Source organism: Triturus cristatus, chromosome 6 (assembly GCF_964204655.1).
Source record: "Triturus cristatus chromosome 6, aTriCri1.1, whole genome shotgun sequence".
NCBI lineage: Eukaryota > Metazoa > Chordata > Amphibia > Caudata > Salamandridae > Triturus > Triturus cristatus.
In genome coordinates, this window is record NC_140589.1 from 1,847,159,484 (window position 1) to 1,847,176,552 (window position 17,069).

A 17,069-nucleotide genomic window follows, 5' to 3' on the forward strand; every position below is an offset into this window, starting at 1 on the left:
AAGTGATGCTAATGTGTTTGGGTTTGAATAAAACCAATCTGGGCAGTTTAAGAACACTCCATCTTGCTTTATTTAGTTATGTATTTTGCATATTTTGAACTTTCTATTTCCATGGCTGCACTTTGGAATAGAGAAATGTCAAAAAGGCATTTCCAGCAAAAGTGTTTTTCTTTTTTGCATCCATTTCACAGGGGAACAAATGAACGACTGGAAGAAAGAGAGGATGAGAACTATTTCTTGAGTCAAGAGGAGCTAGACAGAAAGAGGGGGAATAAGAGTAAGAAGGGGGAGGGGGCAGCTGCCAGCGGCAGAGCAGAAGTGGACACCTTCCTTGTCTCGTCTGGGCAGCAAGCAAGAGACAGAGACCTTTTCCTTCTCTGCTCTCCGCCCGTCCCCGAACAGCCACTAATGCTGAACCTTCTCTGCAGGCCTTGGATATTTCTTACGTCCAGGGACGCACGTTCAAAATAAAAAAGTAGGGGAACGGAAGCTATAGAATTTAAGAAGTAGCGGCACGACGTGCCCTGCGGATCCCGCCCACTTCGACCTCTGATTTAGCCAATTTTTTTTACCATCTTATTGGTATTTATCCATATTTATTTTGTATTTTAAGAATAAATGGAGCTGTAAAATAGCATATTCCGCGCTTATTTAACTTTTGGACGTGCACTCAAACATGGAGGTCTGACACATTTTAACAAATTAAGCAGCCACGTATAACAAAAGACTCCACTCACAAGTACATATTAGCGTTGTACTACAAATATATGTTAACATTCTCTATTTAAGGAAATCTCATACTGTTTTTTAACTCCCCATGCTGTCTGTCTGCTCAGCTGTTGCCTGGAATTCATGAAAGACTGCATGGAGAATCTCTCAGAAGAAGCCACATTTTCAGTATTTTCCACTTTTAAAAATAATTACAGACAGGAAACAGATTGTTTTCTACCTGTATTTATCTGTAAAAATCAGTAAAAACATAAAACCGTAAGCCTTAACCATAGTGTACAATTACTAAATAGCATAACGTAGCATAAAACACATAGCACAAAATACCATACCATAACTTTGTAAAATACCACACCAAAACATAAGAGAACTTAAAAAATTGTGAGATACAATACCATAAGATACTATAACCTAGTGTACCATTCTATCCCATATCACACCATGCCATGGCAGTAGCCCATTCTAACCTAATATAATGTAACACAACAGATAAAAGAGAAATCCAGAAGAGTCCTACCTGAGTTGTTGAGGTGTAGGTCAACTAACCCTAGATTATTGGGGAGACCAGCTTGTTGGTCAAGGAGGGGACACTGTCCTTTATAGTCACACAAACTTCAAAAGGTACATTGTGTCTTGCCACCTAGGAGAGCCCACTCCTTGCTGTTGGTACTAGCCATTCTTGTATAGCTACTGTATCTTTTTGTGGTTTTTATTTAATGGTAACACCATGATTTGTTTGCCCATTGTGTGTCATGTAGCAACATGTAATAGCTTGATAGTAACACCACAGATTATCTGCTCAAGTCCTAGCCTGTAGTAACACCACATGTTATTTTATAATGTCTTGGCCTGTGGCAATACCACTGTTTTTGTAACCAATTTCCTACTTGTGGTAACTAACACCACAGATTATCTGTCCATGCCCTAGTCTGTGGTAACACCACAGATTATCTGTCCATGCCCTAGTCTGAGGTAACACCACAGATTATCTGTCCATGCCCTACTCTGTGGTAACACCATAGATTATCGGTCTATGCTCTAGTCTGAGGTAACACCATAGATTATCTGTCCGTGCCCTAGCCTGTGGTAACATCACTGATTATCTGTCCATGTCCTAGTCTGTAGTAACACCATAGATTATCCGTCCATTTCCTAGGCCATGTAACTAACACCACAGATTATCTGTCCATGCCCTAGTCTGTGGTAACGCCATAGATTATCCGTCCATTTCCTAGGCTATGTAACTAACACCACAGATTATCAGTCTATGCCCTAGTCTGTAGTAACGCCATAGATTATCCGTCCATTTTCTAGGCTATGTAACTAACACCACAGATTATCTGTCCATGCCCTAGTCTGTGGTAACACCATAGATTATCTGTCCATGTCCTTGGCTATGTAACTAACGCCACAGATTATCTGTCCATGCCGTAGTCTGTGGTAACGCCATAGATTATCTGTCCATGTCCTAGGCTATGCAACTAACACCACAGATTATCTGTCCATGCCCTAGTCTGAGGTAACACCATAGATTATCTGTCCATGTCCTAGGCTATGTAACTAACACCACAGATTATCTGTCCAAACCCTAGTCTGTGGTAACACCATAGATTATCTATCCATGTCCTAAACTATGTAACTAACACCACAGATTATCTGTCCATGTCCTAGTCTGTTGTAACGCCATAGATTATCTGTCCATGTCCTAGGCTTTGTAACTAACACCACAGATTATCTGTCCATGCCCTAGTCTGTGGTAACGCCATAGATTATCTGCCCATGTCCTAGGCTATGTAACTAACACCACAGATTATCTGTCCATGCCCTAGTCTGAGGTAACACCATAGATTATCTGTCCATGCCCTAGTCTGAGGTAACACCACAGATTATCTGTCCAGGCCCTCGTCTGTGGTAACATCACTGATTATCTGTCCATGTCCTAGTCTGTAGTAACACCATAGATTATCCGTCCATTTCCTAGGCTATGTAACTAACACCACAGATTATCTGTCCATGCCCTAGTCTGTGGTAACGCCATAGATTATCCGTCCATTTCCCAGGCTATGTAACTAACACCACAGATTATCTGTCCATGCCCTAGTCTGTGGTAAAGCCATAGATTATCTGTCCATGTCCTTGGCTATGTAACTAATGCCACAGATTATCTGTCCATGCCGTAGTCTGTGGTAACGCCATAGATTATCTGTCCATGTGCTAGGCTATGTAACTAACACCACAGATTATCTGTCCATGCCCTAGTCTGAGGTAACACCATGGATTATCTATCCATGCCCTAATCTGTGGTAACATCACTGATTATCTGTCCATGTCCTAGTCTGTAGTAACACCATAGATTATCCATCCATTTCCTAGGCTATGTAACTAACACCACATGTTATCTGTCCATGCCCTAGTCTGTGGTAACGCCATAGATTATCTGTCCATGTCCTTGGCTATGTAACTAACGCCACAGATTATCTGTCCATGCCGTAGTCTGTGGTAACGCCATAGATTATCTGGCCATGTCCTAGGCTATGCAACTAACACCACAGATTATCTGTCCATGCCCTAGTCTGAGGTAACACCATAGATTATCTGTCCATGTCCTAGGCTATGTAACTAACACCACAGATTATCTGTCCATGCCCTAGTCTGTGGTAACACCATAGATTATCTATCCATGTCCTAAACTATGTAACTAACACCACAGATTATCTGTCCATGTCCTAGTCTGTTGTAATGCCATAGATTATCTGTCCATGTCCTAGGCTTTGTAACTAACACCACAGATTATCTGTCCATACCCTAGTCTGTGGTAACGTCATAGATTATCTGTCCATGTCCTAGGCTATGTAACTAACACCACAGATTATCTGTCCATGCCCTAGTCTGAGGTAACACCATAGATTATCTGTCCATGCCCTAGTCTGAGGTAACACCACAGATTATCTGTCCATGCCCTAGTCTGTGGTAACATCACTGATTATCTGTCCATGTCCTAGTCTGTAGTAACACCATAGATTATCCGTCCATTTCCTAGGCTATGTAACAAACACCACAGATTATCTGTCTATGCCATAGTCTGTGGTGACACCACAGATTATCTGTCCATTCCCAGGCTATGTAACTAACACCACAGATTATCTGCTCATGAAGTCACCTGAAGTAACTGTAAATAGGTCTGGCCAAAATGTTCAATACGCCTGTATAATCAGCTTAATTTTGGTGATTTTGCACTTAAAAAATCTACGCAAAATTACCCAGATCACACCATTACTCCACATCGCCTAAAGTCAGGGAGAAATGTTAACAAATTACAAATATGAACACGAACGGCAGTGTTTTGACTGTGAGGAGCAGTCCCTTTATTGTGGGTGGTCAACAAACAATTCAGGTAGATTTTTTTTACCCGAGCGGAATTTGCGAGTAATTTTAAAACACGAAACTGCAAATCCAAATGTGAACGGCAGTGCTTTGAATACGAGCAACCGGAAATCAACTCGAAATTACATTTTAGAATTCCGCTTTTATCGGAACTGAATGGGTAATTTTTTGACTGCGAGATGCAGTTCGCATAATTGTTTTTTAAATGCCTGGAATTATGCTACTTGAAATTATGCCCAGCCCTAACTGTAACACCGCAGACGCTAGAATGTCCATGCCGTACACAGTGGGAACACTCCCCCGGCCCCATGTCCCCACCTGAGTGTATGGGGGTAGAACCAGTGTGTGACAACCTTTGCTTAATTTATTACGGCTCCCTTGAGCCAACGGGCTGACGAGCCTTGGATCTGCACCTGCGCGCCATGAGAGGTACTTGACCTGTTTTAACTACATTTTGGCAGTCCACGCGGCACCCCTTTACACTGACCTGCTCCCTGCTGACGAGAGGCAACTACCTCGAAACACGTGTCCAGGGATGGCTAACGCAACACATACTAATCTTTATACATCGTGGCATAGGCGTACCCGCCGTCGCCACTACATCTACCACAGTCCCTTGGGGCAACTTGCTGGTGTGACGAGCAGTGTGCGACCAACCTTTGCTTAATTTATTACGGCTCCCTTGAGCCAACGGGCTGACGAGCCTTGGATCTGCACCTGCGCGCCATGAGAGGTACTTGACCTGTTTTAACTACATTTTGGCAGTCCACGCGGCACCCCTTTACACTGACCTGCTCCCTGCTGACGAGAGGCAACTACCTCGAAACACGTGTCCAGGGATGGCTAACGCAACACATACTGTTCTTTATACATCGTGACATAGGCGTACCCGCCGTCGCCACTACATCTACCACAGTCCCTTGGGGCAACTTGCTGGTGTGACGAGCAGTGTGCGACCAACCTTTGCTTAATTTATTACGGCTCCCTTGAGCCAACGGGCTGACGAGCCTTGGATCTGCACCTGCGCGCCATGAGAGGTACTTGACCTGTTTTAACTACATTTTGGCAGTCCACGCGGCACCCCTTTACACTGACCTGCTCCCTGCTGACGAGAGGCAACTACCTCGAAACACGTGTCCAGGGATGGCTAACGCAACACATACTGTTCTTTATACATCGTGGCATAGGCGTACCCGCCGTCGCCACTACATCTACCACAGTCCCTTGGGGCAACTTGCTGGTGTGACGAGCAGTGTGCGACCAACCTTTGCTTAATTTATTACGGCTCCCTTGAGCCAACGGGCTGACGAGCCTTGGATCTGCACCTGCGCGCCATGAGAGGTACTTGACCTGTTTTAACTACATTTTGGCAGTCCACGCGGCACCCCTTTACACTGACCTGCTCCCTGCTGACGAGAGGCAACTACCTCGAAACACGTGTCCAGGGATGGCTAACGCAACACATACTGTTCTTTATACATCGTGGCATAGGCGTACCCGCCGTCGCCACTACATCTACCACAGTCCCTTGGGGCAACTTGCTGGTGTGACGAGCAGTGTGCGACCAACCTTTGCTTAATTTATTACGGCTCCCTTGAGCCAACGGGGTGACGAGCCTTGGATCTGCACCTGCGCGCCATGAGAGGTACTTGACCTGTTTTAACTACATTTTGGCAGTCCACGCGGCACCCCTTTACACTGACCTGCTCCCTGCTGACGAGAGGCAACTACCTCGAAACACGTGTCCAGGGATGGCTAACGCAACACATACTGTTCTTTATACATCGTGGCATAGGCGTACCCGCCGTCGCCACTACATCTACCACAGTCCCTTGGGGCAACTTGCTGGTGTGACGAGCAGTGTGCGACCAACCTTTGCTTAATTTATTACGGCTCCCTTGAGCCAACGGGCTGACGAGCCTTGGATCTGCACCTGCGCGCCATGAGAGGTACTTGACCTGTTTTAACTACATTTTGGCAGTCCACGCGGCACCCCTTTACACTGACCTGCTCCCTGCTGACGAGAGGCAACTACCTCGAAACACGTGTCCAGGGATGGCTAACGCAACACATACTGTTCTTTATACATCGTGGCATAGGCGTACCCGCCGTCGCCACTACATCTACCACAGTCCCTTGGGGCAACTTGCTGGTGTGACGAGCAGTGTGCAACCAACCTTTGCTTAATTTGTGACAGGGGATACATCCCACTAGATTTTGGAGTGAGGAGGGGTGAAGCAGAGGTCCATATCCCCCTCCCCTCCAGATTTTGAGGTGTAAACTGAAGATGAAACTGTGGCAGACAGACCATGCTGACGTGATGGTGCACACCCCTGCACTGTAACTTCCGGAGCAGACTCTCTGGGGGGAGAGGGGGGGGGTTAATTGTGATCACTGAGGTGTGCAGCAGCTCCCGAAATAGTTCTGTTTGTCGAGCCAGGGAAGCTTGCAGGCATGTTCTGTGACTGAGGCTGACCTTCGGTGTCTGTGGAAAGCTTCCAAACAGAAAAGCATACCTTTCAATCCTGTGGCTGTGCATACCTGCCTGTGCAGTGTCACTTTGATTTATGGCGTGATGAGTGTACTTATTGAACAGCTTGAGCTAACACTATTCAAATAACTGAAAATAGAACACTGGTCTTTAGTGTTAAATGGAGGAGAAAATGATGTAACTGTACAGAACTGAACTAGACAACGTGCAGCCCTGGACTCAAATCCCAGCTGCCCCGTTTAACCAAATCGTGTGATCCATGGCACATCGCTTTACTTCACGGTGATCGGTTCTGTAACCATCCGGTTTGAGGGCACCTCGCAGTAGTTCCGCGCTCTACTAAAACCTCACTTGTATGTGGTTAGTAAAAACCAATCTTGATTCACATTCAATAACAATATAGGCTAAGTAAATCGAGTACAGGACGAACTGGCACATTTTGGGTAGGTCGTAGCAACCTTGTCACGTCATGGGGGCATTCGTGAATGTTTCATGTTTAAAAAATATTACTTTCACTAAACATCGCTCACTCCAGTGATGCCGTCAATGCACTGGGGCATTGAGAAAGCTTTTATCATATTTTTCATGACATTTTTGCATTATTCACATCTTTTGAAGGTTCGGCTCGTGCTTTGGCGCTTATAGGCAAGCCAGGCCCTGGTTTTACCCAAAGCTGCCTGTGTGCCCTCACCTCTGTGCATGCCAGTCCGTGGTCCAGCTCTACCCAAGGCTGCCTGTGTGCCCTTGCCTCTGTGTGTGCCAGGCCCTGGTTTTACCCAAAGCTGCCTGTGTGCCCTCACCTCTGTGCATGCCAGTCCGTGGTCCAGCTCTACCCAAGGCTGCCTGTGTGCCCTTGCCTCTGTGTGTGCCAGGCCCTGGTTTTACCCAAAGCTGCCTGTGTGCCCTCACCTCTGTGCATGCCAGTCCGTGGTCCTGCTCTACCCAAGGCTGCCTGTGTGCCCTTGCCTCTGTGTGTGCCAGGCCCTGGTTTTACCCAAAGCTGCCTGTGTGCCCTCACCTCTGTGCATGCCAGTCCGTGGTCCAGCTCTACCCAAGGCTGCCTGTGTGCCCTTGCCTCTGTGTGTGCCAGGCCCTGGTTTTACCCAAAGCTGCCTGTGTGCCCTCACCTCTGTGCATGCCAGTCCGTGGTCCAGCTCTACCCAAGGCTGCCTGTGTGCCCTTGCCTCTGTGTGTGCCAGGCCCTGGTTTTACCCAAAGCTGCCTGTGTGCCCTCACCTCTGTGCATGCCAGTCCTTGGTCCAGCTCTACCCAAGGCTGCCTGTGTGCCCTTGCCTCTGTGTGTGCCAGGCCCTGGTTTTACCCAAAGCTGCCTGTGTGCCCTCACCCCTGTGAATGCCAGTCCGTGGTCCAGCTCTACCCAAGGCTGCCTGTGTGCCCTTGCCTCTGTGTGTGCCAGGCCCTGGTTTTACCCAAAGCTGCCTGTGTGCCCTCACCTCTGTGCATGCCAGTCCTTGGTCCAGCTCTACCCAAGGCTGCCTGTGTGCCCTTGCCTCTGTGTGTGCCAGGCCCTGGTTTTACCCAAAGCTGCCTGTGTGCCCTCACCTCTGTGCATGCCAGTCCGTGGTCCAGCTCTACCCAAGGCTGCCTGTGTGCCCTTGCCTCTGTGTGTGCCAGGCCCTGGTTTTACCCAAAGCTGCCTGTGTGCCCTCACCTCTGTGCATGCCAGTCCGTGGTCCAGCTCTACCCAAGGCTGCCTGTGTGCCCTTGCCTCTGTGTGTGCCAGGCCCTGGTTTTACCCAAAGCTGCCTGTGTGCCCTCACCTCTGTGCATGCCAGTCCGTGGTCCAGCTCTACCCAAGGCTGCCTGTGTGCCCTTGCCTCTGTGTGTGCCAGGCCCTGGTTTTACCCAAAGCTGCCTGTGTGCCCTCACCTCTGTGCATGCCAGTCCGTGGTCCAGCTCTACCCAAGGCTGCCTGTGTGCCCTTGCCTCTGTGTGTGCCAGGGCCTGGTTTTACCCAAAGCTGCCTGTGTGCCCTCACCTCTGTGCATGCCAGTCCGTGGTCCAGCTCTACACAAGGCTGCCTGTGTGCCCTTGCCTCTGTGTGTGCCAGGCCCTGGTTTTACCCAAAGCTGCCTGTGTGCCCTCACCTCTGTGCATGCCAGTCCGTGGTCCAGCTCTACCCAAGGCTGCCTGTGTGCCCTTGCCTGTGTGTGTGCCAGGCCCTGGTTTTACCCAAAGCTGCCTGTGTGCCCTCACCTCTGTGCATGCCAGTCCGTGGTCCAGCTCTACCCAAGGCTGCCTGTGTGCCCTTGCCTTTGTGTGTGCCAGGCCCTGGTTTTACCCAAAGCTGCCTGTGTGCCCTCACCTCTGTGCATGCCAGTCCGTGGTCCAGCTCTACCCAAGGCTGCCTGTGTGCCCTTGCCTCTGTGTGTGCCAGGCCCTGGTTTTACCCAAAGCTGCCTGTGTGCCCTCACCTCTGTGCATGCCAGTCCGTGGTCCAGCTCTACCCAAGGCTGCCTGTGTGCCCTTGCCTCTGTGTGTGCCAGGCCCTGGTTTTACCCAAAGCTGCCTGTGTGCCCTCACCTCTGTGCATGCCAGTCCTTGGTCCAGCTCTACCCAAGGCTGCCTGTGTGCCATTGCCTCTGTGTGTGCCAGGCCCTGGTTTTACCCAAAGCTGCCTGTGTGCCCTCACCCCTGTGCATGCCAGTCCGTGGTCCAGCTCTACCCAAGGCTGCCTGTGTGCCCTTGCCTCTGTGTGTGCCAGGCCCTGGTTTTACCCAAAGCTGCCTGTGTGCCCTCACCTCTGTGCATGCCAGTCCTTGGTCCAGCTCTACCCAAGGCTGCCTGTGTGCCCTTGCCTCTGTGTGTGCCAGGCCCTGGTTTTACCCAAAGCTGCCTGTGTGCCCTCACCTCTGTGCATGCCAGTCCGTGGTCCAGCTCTACCCAAGGCTGCCTGTGTGCCCTTGCCTCTGTGTGTGCCAGGCCCTGGTTTTCCCAAAGCTGCCTGTGTGCCCTCACCTCTGTGCATGCCAGTCCGTGGTCCAGCTCTACCCAAGGCTGCCTGTGTGCCCTTGCCTCTGTGTGTGCCAGGCCCTGGTTTTACCCAAAGCTGCCTGTGTGCCCTCACCTCTGTGCATGCCAGTCCGTGGTCCAGCTCTACCCAAGGCTCCCTGTGTGCCCTTGCCTCTGTGTATGCCAGGGCCTGGTTTTACCCAAAGCTGCCTGTGTGCCCTCACCTCTGTGCATGCCAGTCCTTGGTCCAGCTCTACCCAAGGCTGCCTGTGTGCCCTTGCCTCTGTGTGTGCCAGGCCCTGGTTTTACCCAAAGCTGCCTGTGTGCCCTCACCTCTGTGCATGTCAGTCCTTGGTCCAGCTTTACCCAAGGCTGCCTGTGTGCCCTTGCCTCTGTGTGTGCCAGGCCCTGGTTTTATCCAAGGCTGCCTGTGTGCCCTCACCTCTGTGCATGCCAGTCCTTGGTCCAGCTTTACCCAAGGCTGCCTGTGTGCCCTTGCCTCTGTGTGTGCCAGGCCCTGGTTTTACCCAAGGCTGCCTGTGTGCCCTTGCCTCTGTGTGTGCCAGGCCCTGATTCTACCCAAGACTGCCCATGTGCCCTCGCCTCTGTGTACGCCAGACCCTGGTTCTACCCACGGCTGCCTGTGTGCCATCACCTCTGTGTGTGTCAGGCCCTGGTACTACTCAAGGCTGCTTGTGTGCCCTTGCCTAGGTGTGTGTGCCAGTCACTAGTTCAGCTCTACCCACGGCTGCTGTGTGCCCTCGCCTCTGTGTATGCCAGGTTCCTGGTTCCACCCATGGCTGCCTGTGTGCCCTCGCCTCTGTGTATGCCATGCCCTGGTTCTACCCAAGGCTGCCCGTGTGCCCATCCCTTTGTGTATGCCATGCACTGGTTCTACCCAAGGCTGCCTGTGTGCCCTCGTCTCTGTGTATGCCAAGCCCTGGTTCTACCCAAGGCTGCCCGTGTGCACATCCCTTTGTGTATGCCATGCCCTGGTTCTACCCAAGGCTGCCTGTGTGCCCTCGTCTCTGTGTATGCCAGGCCCTGGTTCTACCCAAGGCTGCATGAGTGCCCTCACCTCTGTCTATGTCAGATTCCTGGTTCTACCCAAGGCTGGCTGTGTGCCCTCGCCTCCGTCTATGCTAGGCCGTGGTTATACCCAAGCTGCCTGTGTGCCCTCACCTCTGTGTATGCCAAGCTCCTGATCCTACCCAAGGCTGCCTGTATGCCCTCACCTCTGTGTGTGCCAGGACCTGGTTCTACCAAGGGCTGACTGTATGCCCTCTCCTCTGTCTATGCCAGGTTCCTGGTTCTACCCAAGAGTGCCAATGTGTCCTCACCTCTGTGTATGCCAGGCCCTGGTTCTACCCAAGGCTGCCTGTGTGCCCACACCTCTGTGTATGCCAGGCCCTGGTTCTTGTGCCTCATGGGAACAGTCCGGCCTGAACTGCCAAGTCAGGTCTTCCCTGAACCAGAACTCATAACTGGGGGTGAAACCCTGAAACCGGTCCTAGGATGCTTGTTTCCGGTCTAGGGAGGACCTGGCTTGGCAGTTCGAGCTGGACTGTTCCCATGAGGCACAGGGTCAAGACTGATTTGCATATGGATAGGTCTAAACTGGGGTGGCGTGATGGGCAAAAGAACCCAGATCTCTTGAATGAGGGTGAATGTTTTGATTTGTTCTGCATTCCGTCCATCAATTGTGTGTCTTCTGGTTCTACCCAAGGCTGCCTATGTGCCCTCACCTCTGTGTATGCCAGGCCCATGGTTCTACCCAAGACTGCATGTGTGTCCTCGCCTCTGTGTATGCCAAGCCCTGGTTCTACCCAGGGCTGCCCGTGTGCCGTTACATCTGTGTATGCCAAGCCCTGGTTCTACCCAAGGCCACCTGTGTGCCCTGACCTCTGTGTATGCCAGGCACCTGGTTTTACCCAAGACTGCCTGTGTACCCTCACCTGTCAATGCCAGGCTCCTGGTTCTACCCAAGGCTGCCCGTGTGCTCTTGCCTGGGTGTGTGTGCCAGTCCCTGGTTCGGCTCTACCCAAGGCTGCCCGTGTGCCCTCACCCCTGGGTATACCAGGCTGCTCTGTGAGAGGCCAGGGCTGCCACCCTCGCCCGCAGGGCTGGGCACGGTGAAGCGCCAGTGTTTCCAGATGAACGTCCCTCTCCCTGCCCCCTCCGCGCAGCTCTCATCTGTGCCACTACATTCCTTCTGCTCTACTTCCCCCCCACACCACCACCCTCACACCCCTCGCCGCTTCCCCAGCCCCTCACCTTCGCTGCACGCTCCGGGGTGGGCGGGTTCCTCCTCCCCTGCTGCTTCGGCCTGACCCCCCTCAGGCTAAGTAGGGGGGAGGGGGGGGGGTGCTGTCTGTCTTCAGTCCCGTAGTAGTGTCGTTGTCACAGACTCCCGTCGGCGCTCAGCTAAGACCCCCGAAGAGGCGCTGTCTCCGCTAGTAGCCCAGTCGAGGGGATCCCCTCTGACCCCAGGGCCTGCTCCTCGCTGTGGACCCCTGGGAGCCCCCTTGGGGTTCTTGTGCCTTACAGCCAAAGGGCCCAGACTCCCTGGCACTGTTCGTCTCCTCAGTCCCAAGTGCCGTGTGAACGCCAAAGACCCGAGGCGCTATGTTTTCGCAGTTTTCAAATGCCGATCTCCTCACCGACCCCCTGGCAGTGTTCGTATCCTCAGTCCCAGTGCCCTGAGAATGCCAAAGCCCTTTGGCGCGGCTTGTCTCAGCAGGGTCTAGCAGTCCTCTCCTTGCCCACCCCCGGCACTGTCAGTCTTCTTAGTCCATAGTGCCTTGAGAACGCCACATACCCATTGGCGCTGTGTCTCCAGTGACTCTCTCTTTTCCGACTCCTGGCACTGCTCGCTCCTCAGTGCCTTGTGAAGGGCACAGCCCCCCTGAAGCAGCTTGTCTCCGCAGGCCCCAATGCCCGCCTCCTTATCCACCTCCTGGCACTGTACGCACGCTCAGTACCCCGTGCCCTGTGATGGGCTCAGACACCTGACACAGCTTGTCTTTCTGCAGACCCGCTTGGCAGTCCTGCTCTCAGTCCCCCGGTGCCACCCGGGCAGTCCCAGATCTCCAAGCGGCATCCTACCCCCGGCCGAGGACGCAGTCTGTGCCAGGCGTGCAACCTGGGCACCAGCCTGGCACCCTACCGCTGCGCGGCGCAGTACAGATCTGTCGCCTTGAGCATGTCAGGCGTGGGCATCGTCAGGGTTCCAGGAACGTGCCCGACGGACCAGCTCCTGCCGGGGGCACCTGCGGGTCTGTGAGGGGGGCGACGCGGACAGGCTGCTGCAGCGGGTCTGTGAGGGCAGAGGGGGGTAGGGGCCACCTGCTGCGGGTCTGTAGAGGAAGGAGGTGGAGCCGACAGGCTGCTGCAGCGGGTCTGTGAGGACGGAGGGGCCGAGGGGGCACGGACCACCTGCCGCGGGTCTCTAGCGCCGGGTGGTGGATCTGACAGGCTGCTGCAGCGGGTCTGTGAGGGCAGAGGGGCCGAGGGAGCACGGGCCACCTGCTGCGGGTCTGTGGAGTGCGGCGGTGGAGCTGACAGGCTGATGCTGCTGCAGTTCTGGAACGGCATAGAGGGGGCGAGGGAGCAGGCGGTCTGTCCCTGCGGTGGTCTGTGAGGGCAGAGAGGCTGGCACTGTCAAGCGCCTCGCTGGTGGATCAGCGAGCAGGCAGTGGGAGCAGGAGTCAGGCGGACAGCTGAGAGCCCGGCTGGTGGAGCAGGAGGCGGGCTGATGTCACTCTGAAGGGGCCGAGCTGAGGCCTCTTAAAGGGGTGCAGCCCTCGGAGGCGCCCGCAACACATCCCCGCAGTCTGAGCGCTGCGCACGAGAGAGAGGGGCGCTGATCTGTGCCTTCTGCACGTGCTCCTGGCACACACACAGAAACACACACACACACAAACATTCTTATGCAGAATCACGCGACTACAGTGCCCCCCCACCACACACAGAAACACAACCATTCTCAGGCAGAATCACACAACCGCAGTCACACACACAGAAACACAGACATACACAAATATTCTCAAGCAGAAACAAACACACACACACATACATTCTCAGGCAGAATCAGACGACCAAAGTCTCACACGCACGCACGCGCACACCCACACACAGAAACACAACCATTCAGAGACAGAATCAGATGACCACAAGCACACACACACACACACACACATACACAACCGCAGTCACACACACAGAAACATAGACATACACAATTATTCACAAGCAGAAACAAACACACACACAAACGCACACACACACACACCCACACACTCACATACACAGCCATTCTCAGGCAGAATCACAAAACCACAGTCTCTCACAAACACACACACACGCACATACATGCACACACACACATCCATTCTCAGGCAGAGCCACTCAATAAGTCACAAACATACAAACACACACCCACCCCCCACATACACAAATAAATACACACACAAAAAGACAGACAAACCAGCAGATTCTCAGTCAGAATCAGACTGCCTCAGTCACACACAAACACACAGAAAAACACATACAAACACATAAATGCACACATGCACACAAACATTCTCAGATAAAATCACACAACAGTCAAATAGTGTTAGAAAGGCGTTCGCCGGAGGGGGGTTTGATACACGTCTTGCCCACCCCTTTGACCCACCTCTCCCAAGTAAGCCGAACCCGGCGCGCACACCCTGAGATGCACTACGAACAGAGTGACACCACACGTATTCTTTGTAGGACGATAGGTTCTTTTATCGATGATTTCAAGGGATCTTTATGATCCAAAAGGCAAGCAGTACAGCAGTGGCACACGGTACCACAAATCGGTCGTGGGGAATGGGGGTAGCGGGACAGTCTTTCAAGATAGTGTCTCTGCGAAATACCCTGCGGAAGCTCACAATCCTCGAGCTGGAGGGTGTCGTGTCTCTGGGCGATCTCTTACCGAGTCGTCCTCAACGGGAGCGCCACGAGTCTCTCAGCAGGCACAGGTGGTCGGAGTTCGGGAGCCGCGATTCCGTCAGCAGGGCTCCGATGGTTCAATAGCTGGGGGCCGCGAGTCACTCAGCAGGCCTAGGTGGTTCAGTGTTCGGGAGCCGCGACTTCGTCCGCAGGGCTCAGATGGTTCAATAGCGAGAGGCCGCGAGTCACTCAGCAGGCCCAGGTGACTTCAGCGTTCAGGAGCCGCGACAGCGTCAGCAGGCTCAGATGGTTCCAGGTCTTCTCTGTCCTCGTTTCTCCGGCACCCCTTGTTATACTCCGCTGGTTCTTTGAAGTCCGGAGTGCTCGCAGAGGGGGGACTGGGGTGACGGAGGGGGTCTGGCGGGATTTCCTGCCGCTCACTTCTTTGGTCTTTTCAGGTGGGTCTGGGAGGGACCCCAGACGCTCGATAGGGGAGGCGCCTGCTCCCCAGGGGCCTGGTGGCCGATTGAGTACTCCCGGGGAAGGCGACCCGAGGTGTGACTGGGCTGGCGCCTCTGGGTCTGGCTCGAGGGTTCCCGCTCCCTCGGTTGGGCATGTGTGGTAGGGTGTTGAGTCTGTCAGGCCTCTGGCCGGCCCGCGGATCGGGGGTGGCTGGGGCGGCCGGAGTCGGAGATGTCGTGTCTTGAGGGTGGTTGCAGGTTGGCTGGATGATGGAGAGGTAACGCCGTGAGGCCGGTCTCACATGCGTCCCCCCCAGCTGAAAGGCGTGGAGAACTACCCATCCACTGGGGGGTTCTCCTCGCCGAAGCGGAAGAACCGGGACAGGCCGTCGGCGTTGGCATGATCCGTCCCGGGGCGATGTTCGACAGTGAAATCCATCCCTTGGAGAGAGATGGACCATCGTAGTAGCTTGGGGTTCTCCCCCCTCATCCACATTAGCCACTGCAAGGGCCGGTGGTCCGTCTGTACTCGAAAATGGGTTCCGAACAAGTAGGGCCGCAGTTTCTTGAGGGCCCAGACTACGGCAAAGGTCTCTCGCTCTATAGTACTCCAACGCTGCTCTCTCGGCAGCAGCCTTCGGCTGATGAAGGCTATGGGCTGATCAATGCCCTTGTCGTCGAACTGCGAGAGCACGGCCCCGATGCCGTGTTCGGATGCGTCGGTCTGGACCAAAAACTCTTGGGAGTAGTCGGGGGCCTTGAGTACGGGAGCGGTGCACATGGCGGTTTTCAAGGCGTCGAACGCCTGCTGGCATGGGGTGGTCCACTGCACCTTCTGCAGGAGCTTTGTGGAGGTCAACTCTGTGAGGGGCCCTGCGATACTACCATAATTTTTAATGAACCTCCGGTAGTACCCCGTAAGGCCCAGGAAGGCCCGAACCTCTGTCTGCGTGGTGGGGGGCTCCCAGGACTTGATGGCGTCGATCTTCGACTGGAGAGGGGTGACCTGGCCGCTGCCCACCTGATGCCCCAGGTAGACCACGGAGCCTTGCCCGAGCTGGCATTTGCTGTCTTTCACTGTTAGGCCTGCTTGGCGCAGGGCCATTAGTACTTGTTGGAGGTGCTGGAGATGCTCGTGCCATTGAGAGCTGAATACGGCGATGTCGTCAAGGTACGCTGCGCTGAACTCCTCGAGTCCGGCCAGGACCTTGTTCACCAACCGCTGGAACGTGGCTGGGGCGTTTTTCATTCCGAACGGCATGACCCTGAAGCGGTAGTGGCCATCTGGCGTGGAGAAGGCAGAGCGCTCTTTCGCTCCTTCCGTGAGAGCAATCTGCCAGTATCCGCAGGTCAGGTCGAAAGTGCTGAGGAACCGGGCGGCCCCCAGGCGGTCGATGAGCTCGTCGGCTCGGGGAATGGGGTGAGCGTCTGCGCGGGTGACCGCATTGAGCCCCCGATAGTCCACACAGAATCTTAGTTCGGGGGCGACCCCTGGGGAAGCCGCCTTCGGGACCAGAACCACCGGGCTGGCCCAGGGGCTGTCGGAGGGTTCGATTACTCCCAGGGTGAGCATCTTCTGTACCTCGGTCTTGATGCAGGTGCGGACCCGGTCAGGCACCCGGTAGGCTCGGTGTCTCACAGGCGGGATGTCGCCGGTGTCCACGTCGTGGACACACCAGTTGGTAACCCTTGGAATGAGAGAGAAGAGGTCTGCGAATTGTCTGAGCAGCTGGCGGCAGTCGTCGGCCTGCTGGGGAGTGAGGGTGGTCGACAGTTTCACTCCCTCCACGGAACCGTCCAGTTCTTTCGTGCACAGGAGATCGGGCAGGGGTTCGGTGTCCTCTTCCGCCCCATCATCGGTGGCCAGTAGCAAACTTAATTCCGTCCTTACAAAATGGGGCTTGAGACGGTTCACGTGGAGGACCCGGAGGGGGTTCCGTGGGGACTGTACGTCGACCAGATACGTGACCTGGCTCTTCCGCTCGACCACCTTGAAGGGACCAGTCCATTTATCTTGTAGGGCGCAGGGTTTCACCGGAGCCATGACCCAAACCTGCTGGCCCGGCTGGAACTCGACCAGGGTTGCGTTCTGGTCATACCAGCGCTTCATTTCT

The 17,069-nt window shown here is 53.7% G+C and overlaps 1 protein-coding gene across 3 annotated transcripts in view; it reads right to left on the bottom strand.

Moving 5' to 3' along the window:
- The window catches only part of FNDC4 (fibronectin type III domain containing 4), a 677,214-nt gene extending 663,905 nt beyond the window's left edge, over positions 1 to 13,309 (bottom strand). For all 3 annotated transcript variants that reach the window (XM_085613311.1, XM_085613312.1, XM_085613315.1), the window contains exon 1: positions 11,852 to 13,309. The gene's annotated coding sequence lies outside the window, so the exon portion shown is untranslated. The remainder of the gene's footprint in view (positions 1 to 11,851) is intronic.
- Positions 13,310 to 17,069: the final 3,760 nt, after the last annotated feature.